Below are 15,622 nucleotides of genomic sequence, written 5' to 3'. Positions count from 1 at the left end.
GTTTTTGTGCCAGGGTACTGAATCAGGTTTTAAATTAATTTTAAGTCAATTGGCTGGTACAATCAAACAGTTTTATTTAATTCACTGCTCATTTGAATTATTTAATGAAGCTGTTCTTTCAGAACCACAAGCTCTGCTGAAAAGGAAAATGGGTCAGGAGACTGGTTTATGGACAAGGATACTGAGGGCAGAGACTCCCAAATGTCAGGGTGAACACAACAGAAAATGTTACAAACTAAATTTAGAGAACTAACAAATTTAGTATTTTGTTAGGGAAATACTGGGGGGAGAAACTTATCCACAGTCATTATAATGTTTAATAGAAAATATTTTTTATCTTTCCCTAAAATTCTGTAAGCTTGATACTATATCATCTGAGAGATACTTGAAAGATATAAAGAAGATCCAGTGTTTTATTTTCACTTCCTTACCAATATCATATCTTCATTAAGAACATGATTGCACTTTTTATGTCAAGTCCTTCAAAGAGATATTCAAGGGTTAAGGAATGTGAGTACTTCCTGGTAACCATCTTTTTTTCTTAATTTGTAATTTGAAGTTTATATTTAAATATATGTCAAAATATATAAATAGTATATATTATATAACAAGCATGATATATTTATGCATATTTATATAAAAGTAATCACTATGCTTAGTTCCCCTTCTTCAAAATTAGAATATTATGAATTCCAACGAATGTTCTAATGTTTCACCTTCCTATTTTATCCTCCTTTCTTTTGTCCATGGTTCAGTTCAGTTCAGTCGCTTAGTCGTGTCCAACTCTTTGCGACCCCATGAATCGCAGCACACCAGGCCTCCCTGTCCATCACCAACTCACAGAATTTACCCAAACTCATGTTCATCGAGTCAGTGATACCATCCAGCCATCTCATCCTCTGTCATCTCCTTCTCCTCCTGCCCCCAATCCCTCCCAGCATCAGGGTCTTTTCCAATGAGTCAACTCTTTGCATGAGGTGGCCAAAGTATTGGAGTTTCAGCTTCAGCATCAGTCCCAGAGTACATCATGAGAAAAGCTGGGCTGAAAGAAGCACAAGCTAAATCAAGATTGCCAGGGGAGATATCAATAACCTCAGATATGCAGATGACACCACCCTTATGGCAGAAAGTGAAGAAGGACTAAAGAGCCTCTTGATGAAAGTGAAAGAGGAGAGTGAAAAAGTTGGCTTAAAGCTCAACATTCAGAAAATGAAGATCATGACATCTGGTCCCATCCCTTCATGGGAAATAGATGGGGAAACAGTGGAAACAGTGTCAGACTTTATTTTGGGGGGCTCCAAAATCACTGAAGATAGTGATTGCAGCCATGAAATTAAAAGACGCTTACTCCTTGTAAGGAAGGTTATGACCAACATAGATAGCATATTAAAAAGCAGAGACATTACTTTGCCAACAAAAGTCCGTCTAGTCAAAGCTATGGTTTTGTCCCCAAGGGTAATACTATTCCAAATTGTATTTTTACCTTTTTATTTAAAATTTTATCTTATGTATGTAATATAATTTTGTTGTTGAACTTTAAAGTGCTTTCAGCTCTTTATTTTCTCATGCCTTGCTATTTTCCTTCAACATGCCCTGTTTGAAATTCTTATATGTTTTTGAAGCTGACATATGCACATTTTAACTGATATCATAATGTATGAATATAGAATCTTCCATAATATATGAGGTATCATACAAGATAATTTATTCATACTTCCAGTCACTCCTGTTGAGATAAATCTTTCACATTTTTTTTGCTATTACAGCTATTTTTAAAATGCTCCTATGACTATTATAACTGAAAGAATATTCTAATCCCTACCCTCCAAAAAATAAGGGAGAGGGGCAAGATAGAAAGGATTTCAGATAAAAAATAGATCCTTAATTTCTTCTCCTCACATTATTGCTGCCAAGGAAGATCTTATCACAAGTTAGTTTGTGGGGACACCAGCCTGGAGCTTCTGTGAATAGGAAGCACATCACTTTAACTCGACCCTATGGGCTGTAGACCACCAAGCTCCTCTGTCCGTGGGGATTCTCCAGGAAAGAAGACTGGAGTGGATTGTCGTGCCTTCCTCCAGGGAATCTTCCTCACCCAGGGATGGTACCTGCAGCTCTTATGTCTCTTGCACTGGCTGGCAGGTTCTTTACCACTAACGCCACCTGGGAAGTCAAACTTCGCACAATCAATACTTGTGGGGTAACAAGTATTATGATTATGATTATTGACCTGCTTGAGGAAATCAGTCCTGAGTATTCATTGGAAGGACTGATGCTGAAGCTGAAACTCCGATACTCTGGCCACCTGATGCCAAGAACTGACTCGTTTGAAAAGCCCCTGATGCTGGGGAAGATAGAAGGTGGGAGGAGAAGGTGACGACAGAGGATGAGATGGTTGGAAAGCAACATGGGCTCAATGGACACGAGTTTGAGTGAACTCCGGGAGTTGGTGATGGACAGGGAGGCCTGGCGTGCTGCAGTCCATGGGGTCGCAAAGAATCGGACATAATTGAGACGAAAATGAATTTAACTGAACAAGATTATTATATTTTGGGGGGCCACAGCGCCCCCTTTTGGGCTTTCCTGATAACTCAGTTGGTAAAGAATCCACCTGCAATTCTGGAGACCCCGGTTGGATTCATGGGTTGGGAAGATCCGCTGGAGAAGGCATAGGCTACCCGTTCCTGTATTCTTGCGCTTCCGTTGTGGCTCAGCAGGTAAATAATCCGCTTTCAATGCGGGAGACTTGGGTTGGATCCCTGGGTTGGGAAGATCCCCTGGGGAAGGGAAAGGCTACCCACTCCAATATTCCGGCCTGGAGAATTCCATGGACTGTATGGGGTCGCAAAGAATGGGACAGGACTGAGCAACATTCACGTCAATGAAGACACTCTGTCGTCGTAAAATATTTCCTCTATAGGCAAGTATTGAACAAACCAATTTATAACATAGGACTAATGTGAAGGTGACCTAGAATAACTCATTAAAGTTCTTTAAAATATCAACAAACCAGATATTGATGCTAGCATACTTTTTCGTATTTCAAGAAACTCATTCATGTGTGAGGAATGTTCATATACAGATGTATGTCTCCAGGGAAAATGAAGTGCAGTTGCTCTTCTTTGCCTGGATATGATCTTTGTCCATTTTATCTTCAAATTATCCAGATTCAGTTGTGCTTCAACAGGCTGTCTATCAGCCCCAGATCCAGACTCTCTTCCTCCTTTTATATATAAAAGGGTCTCCTCAGTCTTTTTCTCTCTTGCTTCCTGGTGGAAAGGATGGTTCAGTTCTGTCTAATGTGGTAACTTACACAGATATAACACACTGAATCATAACTTTTAAATTGTTTTTCCAAGATTTCTAACATCTGCAGCTTTTGCCATTTTCTTTTCAGTTCCCATGTTTAGAAATGTCCTGCATTCATTTTCTTCTTCTTATTGTTAATATTCATCAGTAGTTTACTAGACCCTATGAAATATTAGAGTACGTGTGAGGCTTGCACAATATGTCATGGGCTTTATCCTCAAGGATCTCACAAACTAGGGCAAGTGATACAATGCTATAATACATACAGTTTAGATGACTTTCTCCTCGTTAATTCTTGGAGAAATGAGTAATTTCTTTTCATTTCCTGTTGTCTTTCCACTGCTTTCTTTAGCAGAGCTTCTTGATTGTGTACTCTCCTGCTACTGGGTATTTGATAAAACATACTGTTAATAGGGCTTTACACTTTTGAGTTTTATTTTTGGTTGCTCCAGAATTTACCATATGTATCTTAATCTAGCCAGAATTTACCTCAGAATTATACTAGCTGAATTTCAGTTAGAAATAGAAAATACTGTTCGTGTATAGCTCTATTTCTTTCTTTTCACTCTTTTTTGTTATACATGGTATGTTTATATGTCTTACAAAACTAATGGTACATTGTTATAATTATTTATATAATTTTATAGCTTTCCAAGAAGCTAAGAGGAAAAGGTGAAAATGTATTTAGAGTTCATTATATTAAAATTTTTACTTTTATCATATCTAGTTTTATTTTTTCCTGTGGATTTAACATATCACCTTGGTCATAAACGCAGTTTCCTTAGTGGGAGCTGCACAGCTCTGTTCCCAAGGCCTCCTCTACCTCTGGGCAGAACTTTTGTTGTCCTCGGTCTGAATGACCGCTTCTCACAGGGTGACACCTGTGTTCTATGAATGGAACATTTAGTGGTAGCCCTTGATCTTCTCAGCTTACCTCTAATGATGTGGAATCTTTGCCTGAAAGTCTGGTTTGGGGCAGAATGTTCTCAGGCTGCCCTGTCTAGAGTTGTGCTTCTTTAAGAAAGCAGCTGCATGGAGGAAGGGAGCCCCAGACATCTCAACTGCATTTGCCTGGAACATAGTTTCTGCAACAAGAAAAGTATGAGGTGGGAAGGAATGGGTGGCCAGATTAGTCCTACCGAGGAACTGGAGAGAGAAGGAGCTGTGTCTTCTTGGTTGCTGCCATGAGTGGAGCTTCCTGAGCGGGGGTGGAGGAAGAATGAAGGAGACAACGACTCAAGTTACCAAGGCTTGCACTTGTCACACAAGATGTAGTAAATTTTCTTCAGCAACTATTCTTCCACTTTCTGAAATCATCTGGGACCCTTTACAGAGATCTGAATGCTTGTTTTCACCAGTTATGTTTGTTCCACTGAAGTGAGGATCTGTAGAACTCCTCACATTGCCAGTCTGGAAATCAATTTCTATTATATTTTAAGTGACTTCTGATAGAATATGGTTGTTTCACATTTTAAAATTTTTACTCTGGCATTCTATGTTTTTATCGATGTGTTTAGGGGTGTGAACATACCATATGATAAATATCTTCAAACTTAGGTCTGGCATTTCTTTTTGTTTGGTTCTTCTTGTTATACTTACTCTGGCTCCCCTTTCTATCTCCGAGTTATTTGAATATTTTTAAATTATTTAAATTTCTCTCTTCGTTGTCTTTGCATAATTCTTTTAGTGATTGTCCTAGAGATTACAGTTACATACTTATCTTTTTACTTCTGCTTAGAAAGAAAAACCTTAGCACAATATGTGTTCCTTTACTTCTCCCCTTGTGTTGTACTTGTATATTACCCCTACATACACTGAAATTCTGTCAGATAATTTTACAATTTTGCATTCAACCATCAGATGCATTTTAAAGAACTCAAGTACAGATAAAGAGTCCATTGTATTTAGCCAAGTGCTTACCATTTCTGCTGTTCTTTCCTCATTCCTAATAATGCAAATTTACTTCTGGTTTTCTGGCTGAAAATTTCTGTTTAGTGATACTTTGAGTACAGGTCTGCTGCCAACACCTTCCCTCTTAGATTCATTTCATCTGAAAGTATTTTTATTTCCCCTTTGCTCCTAAAAGATATTTTCACTAGATGTAGAAATCTAGGATTACAGCACTTTTAAATTTTTGGCTTCACTCTTTCTGTCCTCAGTTATTTCTGAAATAAAATTTGAAGCCAATCTTCAAGTTGTTGTTCTTCCAAAATCGATGCATTATTTTCCTTGCTCCTTGCTTTGAAAAAGTTTTTTCTTTGTCTCTGATTTCCAGCACTTTTATAACAACTCATATGGATATACATTTTTTCAGTGTATTCTGTTTGAGATTAATGAGTTTCTTAAATCTGTAAGTTTATATCTTTCATAAAAGCGAGGACATGATCAAACAATATTTATTCAATTTTTTTTTTTTTCTGTGTTACACTTAGTTTCTCCCTTCGTTCTAGGGCCGTTTGATACCAGTCCATGTATTCCATAAGCTCTGTGCATTTGTTTCTCTAATATGTTTTGCCCCTGGTGTTTCGATTGCCTTCAAGTTTCCTTACTCTTTCTCTGTCATATCCACTCTGTTATTAAGCACATGTAGTGAGGGTTTGGTTTTAAGTTATAAAATTCCCATTTGATTGTTTTTCATATATTCCACTTATTTTCTGAGCTTTTCTAGCTTTCCATTCATTTTAACAGTGATCATTTTTACTTGTTGGAATTTTTTTTAAAGCTGCTTTGAAGTCTTTGTCAGTTCCAACAATTGTGTCATGTCATTGGCAAACATTGGTTGTTGTATCATATGCCTGTTGATATTTTCCTTGTTCTCTGTCTGCAAAGTATTTTTTTTAATATAGGACATTTTAAATATTGTGTAATGAGACTCTTATATCTTCCAAAACCTCTCAATAATGTTTATACTTTTTTTTAAACAATCTTGGTTTTAAGCCATACATTCCACCCACCCCTCCATCCATCTCTGGATTGTATATTTAATATTATTTTTTCTATTGCCAGAGTATGATGCACACTGGAATAGTCTGGGAACTGTCTGGCTGGCTGTCTCTGGGTTTAGTTTCCAAGGTCTTTTGTCTACTTCTTAAGACAGATACATACATGCTTATCTTGGTGATTGGGGTCAAGGTGAAGGTAACCCAAAAAGTTTGTCAATAGAGATTTTCTTTCTCAAGTTCTTTTTCTGTAAGAAGTATCTTCCAGTTCCCTGCAAGTCCCCTTATAAGTTCTCCAATTATAATGCTGGCACTTTATTTACCCTATACTATTTCACATTACCTTTGTGTTTCATTTGCTAATAAGAATTCTTAAAACATGTTTTAGCCTTTCCTTGGGACGGAGTATAGAAATACTAGCCCTTAGAGTCAAACTTTCCTTCCAGACAATGTCACAAAGATGATTTAGTGCCAAAGCATGCTTAGGAGTGGGCCCATTATGCCATGACACAGAGCAAAACAATGCATGAGTTGAATCTGAATCATTTTTAGAAAGCTGTTATCATTTAATATACAAATTATGTATGAAAGAGAAGTTCCTGTAAGACATCTGACTTGGAGCAGCAATAAGTCATTTTTTTAGAAACACCATTAGATATTAAAAAATATACACCACCACTTTCTTATACCATATTACTTAATGAAATACAGCTCAAGATTTCAGTGAATTTTAAGTTCAAAATTGGGCATGGTAAATTAAACTTCATTTACAAAGAATTAACGAGAAAGAGACCAAAGCAAAAAACTTAGTCCCATAGTCATTATTCTGGCTAGATTTTACATTATTTTGCGCTGTGTCAACAATGTTGGTGACTGTAAATTACCCACAGATCCCAAGATATGAAAAGATCAAGCACACACATTCCACACTATCTATGATGCCAAAATACAGTACAGAAATACTCTCTGAACTCAAGAAAATCCACTTTGATATTCAATACATAATCTCTTTTTGATAAACTTGTAAAAGAAACAGTTTGTACATCAAATGGTAAAAGTGGCTTACTTTAATTAGGGGCATTATTTCAGAGTGTTTTGGCAAGCTGCCTGCTATGTATGTGTGTAGGCAGTTACAAGATCAGCAAAAGAAAGTCTTTTGATAGTATAAATCCAATGTTCCCTGCATAAGGTCACTTTTTGTAAGATCTAGGCTCTATCCCAAGCCAGTGGTCAGTTAACAATAATATGGAAACTGGCTTCTATCATCACTGCAGCTGAGTCCATTGAGTTTGCAATAATAACCTAGAACAGACTTTGGGTGATGGAGGCAAAGCCAAATGCCAAGACTGAATTATGATGGTTTTGCAGACAAGACCTCTCACGTTACCACAAACCTTTTATGGATGATAACTGGAATGTTTTAAATTATGACTCATACCATTTCATCTCCTTGAGTTATCTTCTCTGAACATCAAGTGGATATTCATATGGTATGTATGATTATTATGACCATCCTGTTTTTCCTCGGTAGGATAATCTTGGGTTTGGGTTTTACTTAAGGGTTTTTTGCATGCTTTCTGAATTTTAAGCAATTTAAGCAATGTAGTAGACACAGCGTTCGGGATTTGGATTTTTCCTTAAAAGGCAGTCTGTTCCTTTGAAATGTATTACATATGCATTTACTTGATGCTGGAAAATCTCAGAGTCAGTATCTAACTTGAAATGTATTTGAGAGACTAATGTGGTTATACTTAAATCTGATACCTAAAAGAGAATCTATATATAGAAAATGTGATCAATGATATGCTGTACTGTAAGATAGGGGTGTGTGTCTGTGTGTGTGATGAATTTTACATACCTAGAGAATAGTATTATATTTATAGTAGATTGAGATTACTTAGTCTGTATTCAGGAGTTATGTTCCAAATCAACTTTGAGGGTTTTATTTTTTTTTAATCACAATGTTTTATTAATAAAATGTCTGCTTAAAGGGTCCAAATTTATTATATTTATAAAATCTTTCATGTTAAGATAAGCGTAAGTTCTGGCAGCAAATATATATGCTTACTAATAGCAACATAATCGTTCACACTTATTTTAAGACTGAGTCTTGGATCTGTTTATAAGCAGTGACTTCTGTGGTCATCTAATATTTTGTTATAGATCCAGACTGTTGTGTTTTTTTCCACTAGAGTGCTTCTGTCTTTTGCTCACTTGATCTTTTTTTATTTGTCCTTAACTCCCATAAGTTTTACCCCTTTTACTCCATCTTTCCATATCTTTTGAATGATTCTGCATATAACCACTGAGACCAGCATCTAAAAAAGTAGGCCCTTCCATCTCTATTTTAAATTTCAGTGTGGCAACCTAAGAACTAAAGTAACTGTTGTAAAATTGCTGTCCAAACTGTCAAAATCATAGGTCATCAGAAACAAGTTACACAAGATTCTATCCAGACGGGCCTGTGTCAAAATATTTAACTAGAATATGAGGATAAAATGACTTATGTTTTCCTCATTTTTGGTTAATTTCAAAATGATTGAATGATTTCCTAACCAATACATTAAATCACATTTACATCTGTGAGATACACACACATATATATATATATCAACATTTATTAAATAATTTCATATTATAATAATGTAATCACATAAACTGAAGCCAATGCAATTCTAAAATAATTAATAGCTATGAAACAAAGTTGTGTGGTGTACTATGGTTACAGATCTAGGTATGGTAAAGTGCTTGATTTGATATCGTTATCAGTATTACAATAAAACAATGATAATAACATATTATTATTTCTGTTAAATACTTTTGAAAATAAGAGTCTAATACTAGATATCATTTTAGATATGTGATCATGGAGGATCCTGGTTTCTTTAAGCATCAACTTGATTTGTGCCAAATGCACAGCCAAAATGTAGCAATTTGCCTAAAGCTCAACATTTCACTATTACTCAAAAAGTAATTATGTCATAATACTATTACTGTAAAATAATGTCATTAATTACAAACAAAACCCCATAAATGGCACACTTCACTTATTTACCTTCCTCTTTTACTTACTGCCTGGAAGTAACTGATATAGTGAATGGCCTTTGTGTTGTTTCAGGATTTCTGAAAGTATTTTTAAAACTCTGTCTCATGTGTCATATGTCCTTTGTAAGGAACTGAGCATGAAAATCATGCAAAGCTATTTATAATTATAGTTGTTCATGTAATTAATCACTTATGCAAATAAGATTTTTTGTGGCATAACTTTTGTCCTGATGGCATACATTGGATCTTCAAGCATATCTTCATAGTAACAAGGAATTACACCGAGAAAAGAGTTTATATCCCAACCATTACAAATATTAATAATTTTCTCTATTGCTATACTGAAAGCTACTGGGATAATCAGAAGTAGCTAAACTATTTTCAATAACATACCTAGGTATTTTTATTTAATTGCCAAGAAATCTCTGATTTGATCCTTAGAAGCATTCAGATTTACAAAATTTAATAAAATCTTTTCCTTAAATTATATGAAAATCAAAGCTTATTTCAACTTTGATTAAATGGCATTTATTTGTGTTGCTTGAAGTTCACAACAAAACTTAAATACATAAAACATTAAAAATGGAGGAAGATGTTCTTATGCCAACTTCCAATTCCCCTTCACTTCTATGTATGACAAATTTTTCCTCCATGTCAGATGTACTGAGAATTATCACTCTTTGTCCTAAGAGTCTTTTTAATATTTTCATGCAGTCTTCAAGTTCTGATAAAGTAATTGCTTTAATGCATTTTGTATACATATATGCTAACTCTGGAGTTGGAAAGACGTATTAATACAAAGGAAACCCTCTATGTTAGAGCTTTAAATTTCAGTATGATATTAATTCCTAGATGCCTATTTTACTTGTTAATCATAAAAGTATGTGTTAGCTCATCTCTCATTTGACTATTTTGCAGTTAATCTGTATTCCTAGTCATTTTGCAAGTAAGAATATTTTAAAAGAAATCCTCCACTCTCTTTAGTGACAGTAACTACTTTCCTATTCTCCTGTAAACATAAATAGAGAGACTATGACACCATATATGATATCAGTAAACAATACAGTTACCTAAAGTTTGGTATTTTCTGACACTTAATGAATGAAGTATACTTACAAAAGTTGAAGTATGTGCTGACTTTTCTACAAAGATGAATTTCATAGGCATGTTTGTGTTCACTTGAACTAGAAAAGTCTGGGTATTGTGCAACTTTATGTCATAGCCTAAGGGATGCAACAATAGGAGGACAGAGGTTATACCAAGTTACCATTCTAATTTTTAACATTGACCATATAGTCCTTTTTCCTGAGGAAAGGTTGAAGAAAACAAAATTAAGTAGAGATAATGAAACATGTGCGTGTCATTGATATAGGACATTACTGAAGCTGATGAGACTGAGGGATTAAGAGCTACAGAGACTGTAGAAATAGGAGTTGAGAGGATCTAGTGCTGCTGATAGGAAGAAAAAAGAGTCCTGCTGTTACTTCAGTCTAAGAGGTGAGCCTTGAAATGTACATTGTTCTTTGCATTGTGTGATCTTTGATTCTCAAGGTAGCATAGCCAAGGTGGTTAATTTAAGTGCCCTTAAGTTAACTTAGGTGGCCTTAAGTTTTTAAGGCCAGACTCCCTAACTAATTGACAGTGGGTATAGTTTGCAAATTGATCTGTGTTGGTTTTACCATCTGTAAAACTGAGAGGACAACAGTAGTACCTAATCTGTAAAATTATTTGGGGGATTAAACCAGACTCTTGAGAGTCCCTTGGACTGCAAGGAGATCCAACCAGTCCATTCTGAAGGAGATCAGCCCTGGGATTTCTTTGGAAGGAATGATGCTAAAGCTGAAACTCCAGTACTTTGGCCACCTGATGCGAAGAGTTGACTCATTGGAAAAGACTCTGATGCTGGGAGGGATTGGGGGCAGGAGGAGACGGGGATGACAGAGGATGAGATGGCTGGATGGCATCACTGACTCGATGGACATGAGTCTGAGTGAACTCTGGCATGCTGCAATTCATGGGGTCGCGAAGAATCGGACATGACTGAGTGACTGAACTGAACTGAAACCAGATGAAATATGCAAAACACTTAGAATAGTGTCAGGAAGTGAGGAATAACTGTGTAATTGATGGATTCTTACTGTTACTATTCACATCTTTGGGAGCTTGTATTCTCTGTTTCCCAGTAGCTATGTTGCACCTGTTTACCTATTTAAAAAGAAGAAGGAAACACAAAGCCTTCAGGAAAACTTTTGATTGACTACAGGAATTTTGGAATCCATGCTATGATTGTGTTTCTGATTGGAGACAGCATGTTGACAGTCTTTTTATAATAGATAATCATAAATTTGAAAATACCTCTTGCTATTTCTGAATTTGTTTTTACAAATTTCAGTTTTGATTCATCAGCTAAAATACCACTTCAGTACTATTAACAGCTAATCATAATAACAAAATCATTATAAAATCAGTCGTGCTTAGCAATTTTGGGATAAAATTCTGAAAAAAGTTACGTTTTTTATTAAAAAAAAAACCCTGAAAATATTTTTATTTTAGAAGTTTCTTTGAACTCACTGAATTATATCTTGTACCTCAGGCTAAAAACCTCTGAATAAGAGGTTATCTCATGAGCAATTTGGATACATAATTATAATTCTTTGCTTCAGCCAAGTTCAAGTTTAACTCCTTGATAGAAATAATACCCAATCACAATTTTATTATTAGAAAATGCTCAATATAGAATAGGTTATTTTTAAGATGTTAAATTGTAAGGTCACTGTTGGTGGAGTTATTTTCTGGGTATAATGTCAGCTGTTTTAATGTTTATGTTTAAACATAAAGATTTGAAAAAAGAGAAGTTGCTTAGAATTAATCCATATTCTCTAACGCCAAGCACAAGAAATAGCCTTCACACATTGATGGATCAAGAAGATGAGCCAGGACTCATGTATCCTTAGATCTAACCATTGATTATATTTCCAGGCACTCTCCTGGCTCTGGAATGCTACCTTAGAGACCACCAAGTTTCCCCAGTGACTTGGCATATCTGTGAAAGAATAAAAGGCTGAAGTAGAAAATTGAGACGAGGTGTTATTCTCTCATGTTCTCATAATGTAGCCGGTAAGTTTAGATTGCTTTCACAGAATTGCGAGACTAACTGGATCCACAAGAAAAAAAAAAATGTACTGGGATCCTTCTTAGGAAAAAAATAAAGAAAATCAGATGTATCTGAGTAAATTAAGGGTGAATGAACTGCCATATTTTCTGCTAAAATACTATAAACACCATTGCTTTGTAATCTCTAGTTAGTTCTTAAGTCAAAGTCACCTTTCTTCAAATTAGGTTTAACACATGTGAGTCTGTGGCAGTAATTCTAGTTTGTATACAGTAATTATGCCTCTTATTAGTACTGCTTACTAATATAGATTGTGTATACCATGTGCATATGCAACACAGTACGTGAACTACTGAAGATTTTGCAGAAATATTGAAATGCCAGACCCCATTTCCAGTGAGCTAGAAGGATTTTCTCCTAAGTGAAGTTTTCAAACAGGCAACAGAATACTGGACATGATTTTTCTGTTTATAGTAGGCTATATCCAAAACGAAAAGAAAAATAATCCTGAAATTCAATGCTGATTTACAAAGTGCAACAGAGTGAAGTTATCAGATAACTTTTTATTCAGTGGAATTCTATTTTTCCATCTTGGAATATTCAGTTTACTTCTTTCCTATATGATTTTGTAATCTTACTAGGAGACCTAAAGAGAATAATCATTTATCGGAGTTTAAGAACATAATTTATCAAATACACAACACTGATTATTACTCAAACTGCCAGTTCTGTTTTTTTTTGTGTGTGTGTGTGCAGGGGTGGAAGGGGGATCATAAATAGTGAGCTCTAAATACACAAAGGCTTTCCAGGTAACTCAGTGGTAAAGAATCTGTCTGCCAATGCAGGAGACACGGGTAACAAACTCTGGTATTCTTGCCTGGAAAAATCTCATGGACAGACAAGCTTGGCAGGCCACAATCCATGGGGTCACAAATAGTTGAACACAACTGAGCACATATACATACACACAAGAGATAAATACATGAATAGAATTCAATTTCTTTCCACCTAGCATTATTTATCATGTCAGATAAACTGCCACTTCCAAGACTGAATTTCAAATGAATCATAATTGTGTCTCCAGCTAAGCTTGGGATTGTATTATGCTGAGGGATATTTCCCTTCCGTGGATGACATTCACTTAATTAGAGGGGGTGCTGGTGTACACAGTTTGTCCTCATATTCTGTGGTCAGTATTTTTTTTTTTTTAAGTCTCAAACTGGTTGATGCCACCTTTCTAGTTGCACTGTTAATTCAGTTAGTGCAATTTCGGTCATGGTTTTCAAACTTTAAAAAGATAACCATTTCTATATATGAAAGCTATACTTTCAATGCATATAAGAGAAAGAAGAGAGGAACAGACCTAGCTGAAGAGTCAGATATTGGATGGAGAATTCCACCTTTTGGCTCTGCCTCCATCCCCTTCCAAGTTCTTGTGGGGCTGAAAACAGCTAACAGAAAATTATCTTCTTTCCTTACTGTAATGTAAACTGACAGAAGTAGGGGATTTTTCCTGTTCACTCATCAAAAGAGTAAGAGCTTTTAACTGTGTGGACAGAATGGCTGATAACCTGCTATTCACTTTCTCTCACATAGACACTGTCTCCTGAGTTTGTACCTATAAAACATCCCTAAAAGTTTCCCTGGCCCTAGTCTAAGACACCCACTGGAACTCACATCAAAAAAGAGCCTACATACCAAGCAAACAGATTCTATGCTTTACACATCAGAAAACCCTGACCATGTGTAGGCAGGAAAGAAAGCAAACAAATTCTGTTTTCACTCATTTGCACATTACATTACCCTAACTTTTACCCTTTCCAAATAATATGCAGATGGAAAATTAGGCAACATACTGCTGTAAATCACAGTTAGTGCTATTGTGGTGGCAGGAGAAAACAGTTAAGGGATTCATTTTTCTTCCAAGAAAATCATACTCTGCAAATCCATCTGAAACACAGCCAAAGGATTACTTCTTATCTGGCTGTAACAAGCGCTCCTTCCGCCCATCTTGGAAGTGAAAAGAAACCAGCTCATTGTACTGAAAAGTGCCAGGCCCTCCAAGGTCAGCTACAGTTGCCCAGCTTTGCAAGAGGCACCGCAGCTTATGTTTTTATAGGGGTTAGGTGAACTACGGATGGGGATGTGGTTCCTGCTTTTAAACATCCTGTGTGAACAGTCTGTAAATGAGTCTGAGGTCTGCTTGGTCTTTATGGTAACACACTTATTTATTGGATTTTTGAAAACAAGAAGGTACTCTGTTCTCTAGGATGAGGAAAAGACCCTCATAGGAAATGACAGAGGCAGTGTTAGAATTATGACAAGTCAACCCCCGCCCCCCACAGGAAGTCCTCCTGAGATTCTATAAGGTACTCATTTTCACGTTCATGCATTTGAGAAGGAAATGACAACCCACTCCAGTGTTCTTGCCTGGAGAATCCCAGGGACAGGGGAGCCTGGTGGGCTGCCGTCTATGTGGTCGCAGAGTCGGACACGACTAAAGTGACTTAGCAGCAGCAGCAGCATTACCATGATGAGAGAGGATGTTGTTGTTTAGTTGCTCAGTCATATTAGACTCTTTGTGACCCCATGGGCTGTAGCCCACCAGGCTCTTCTGTCCATGGGATTTTGCAGGCAAGAATACTGGAGTGGGTTGCCATTTCCTTCTCCAGCGTGATCTTCCCAACCCAAAGATCAAACTTGCATCTCCTGCGTCTCTCGCAATGGAAGGCAGATTCTTTGAGCTACCAGGGAAGCCCATGAAGAAGGACAGGAGAACTGAAATAAGATGAATCACCCAAGTCTTCAGCATTTACTCTGGACACATAGGTCCAGGTGATAAGACTGCTTAAAGCCAGCCGAGATTCATGAAACTCACAAGTACTTCTTTCTGCCAGCCTCGTACTGCTAAAAACCTGTTGGAATCATGCTGAAATTCTATACAGTCTGTATGTTTAGACGCGCATGACAGCATTCATTGCCAGTTCCAAATCCCCACCCTGATTCACTCAATGTATAGTTTCCAGAGTTATGAAGATGAGGGATCCTTAAAATGTCACAGCTTTCCAAGGTCTTAATCAGATAAGGAAAACAGTGGGACTAGGAAACCAATAAGAAAGATAAATGAGCCTACATTTCACTGTTGTCAGTTTGGGAGTTAAGAACAGGTCTAAACATGGTGCTTATGTCCAGGAAAGAAACCTAAAAACAAATAATT

The sequence above is a fragment of the Ovis aries genome, chromosome 4, assembly GCF_016772045.2.
Source record: "Ovis aries strain OAR_USU_Benz2616 breed Rambouillet chromosome 4, ARS-UI_Ramb_v3.0, whole genome shotgun sequence".
NCBI classification, from domain to species: Eukaryota; Metazoa; Chordata; class Mammalia; order Artiodactyla; family Bovidae; genus Ovis; species Ovis aries.
Note: the sequence above shows the minus strand (reverse complement) of the source record.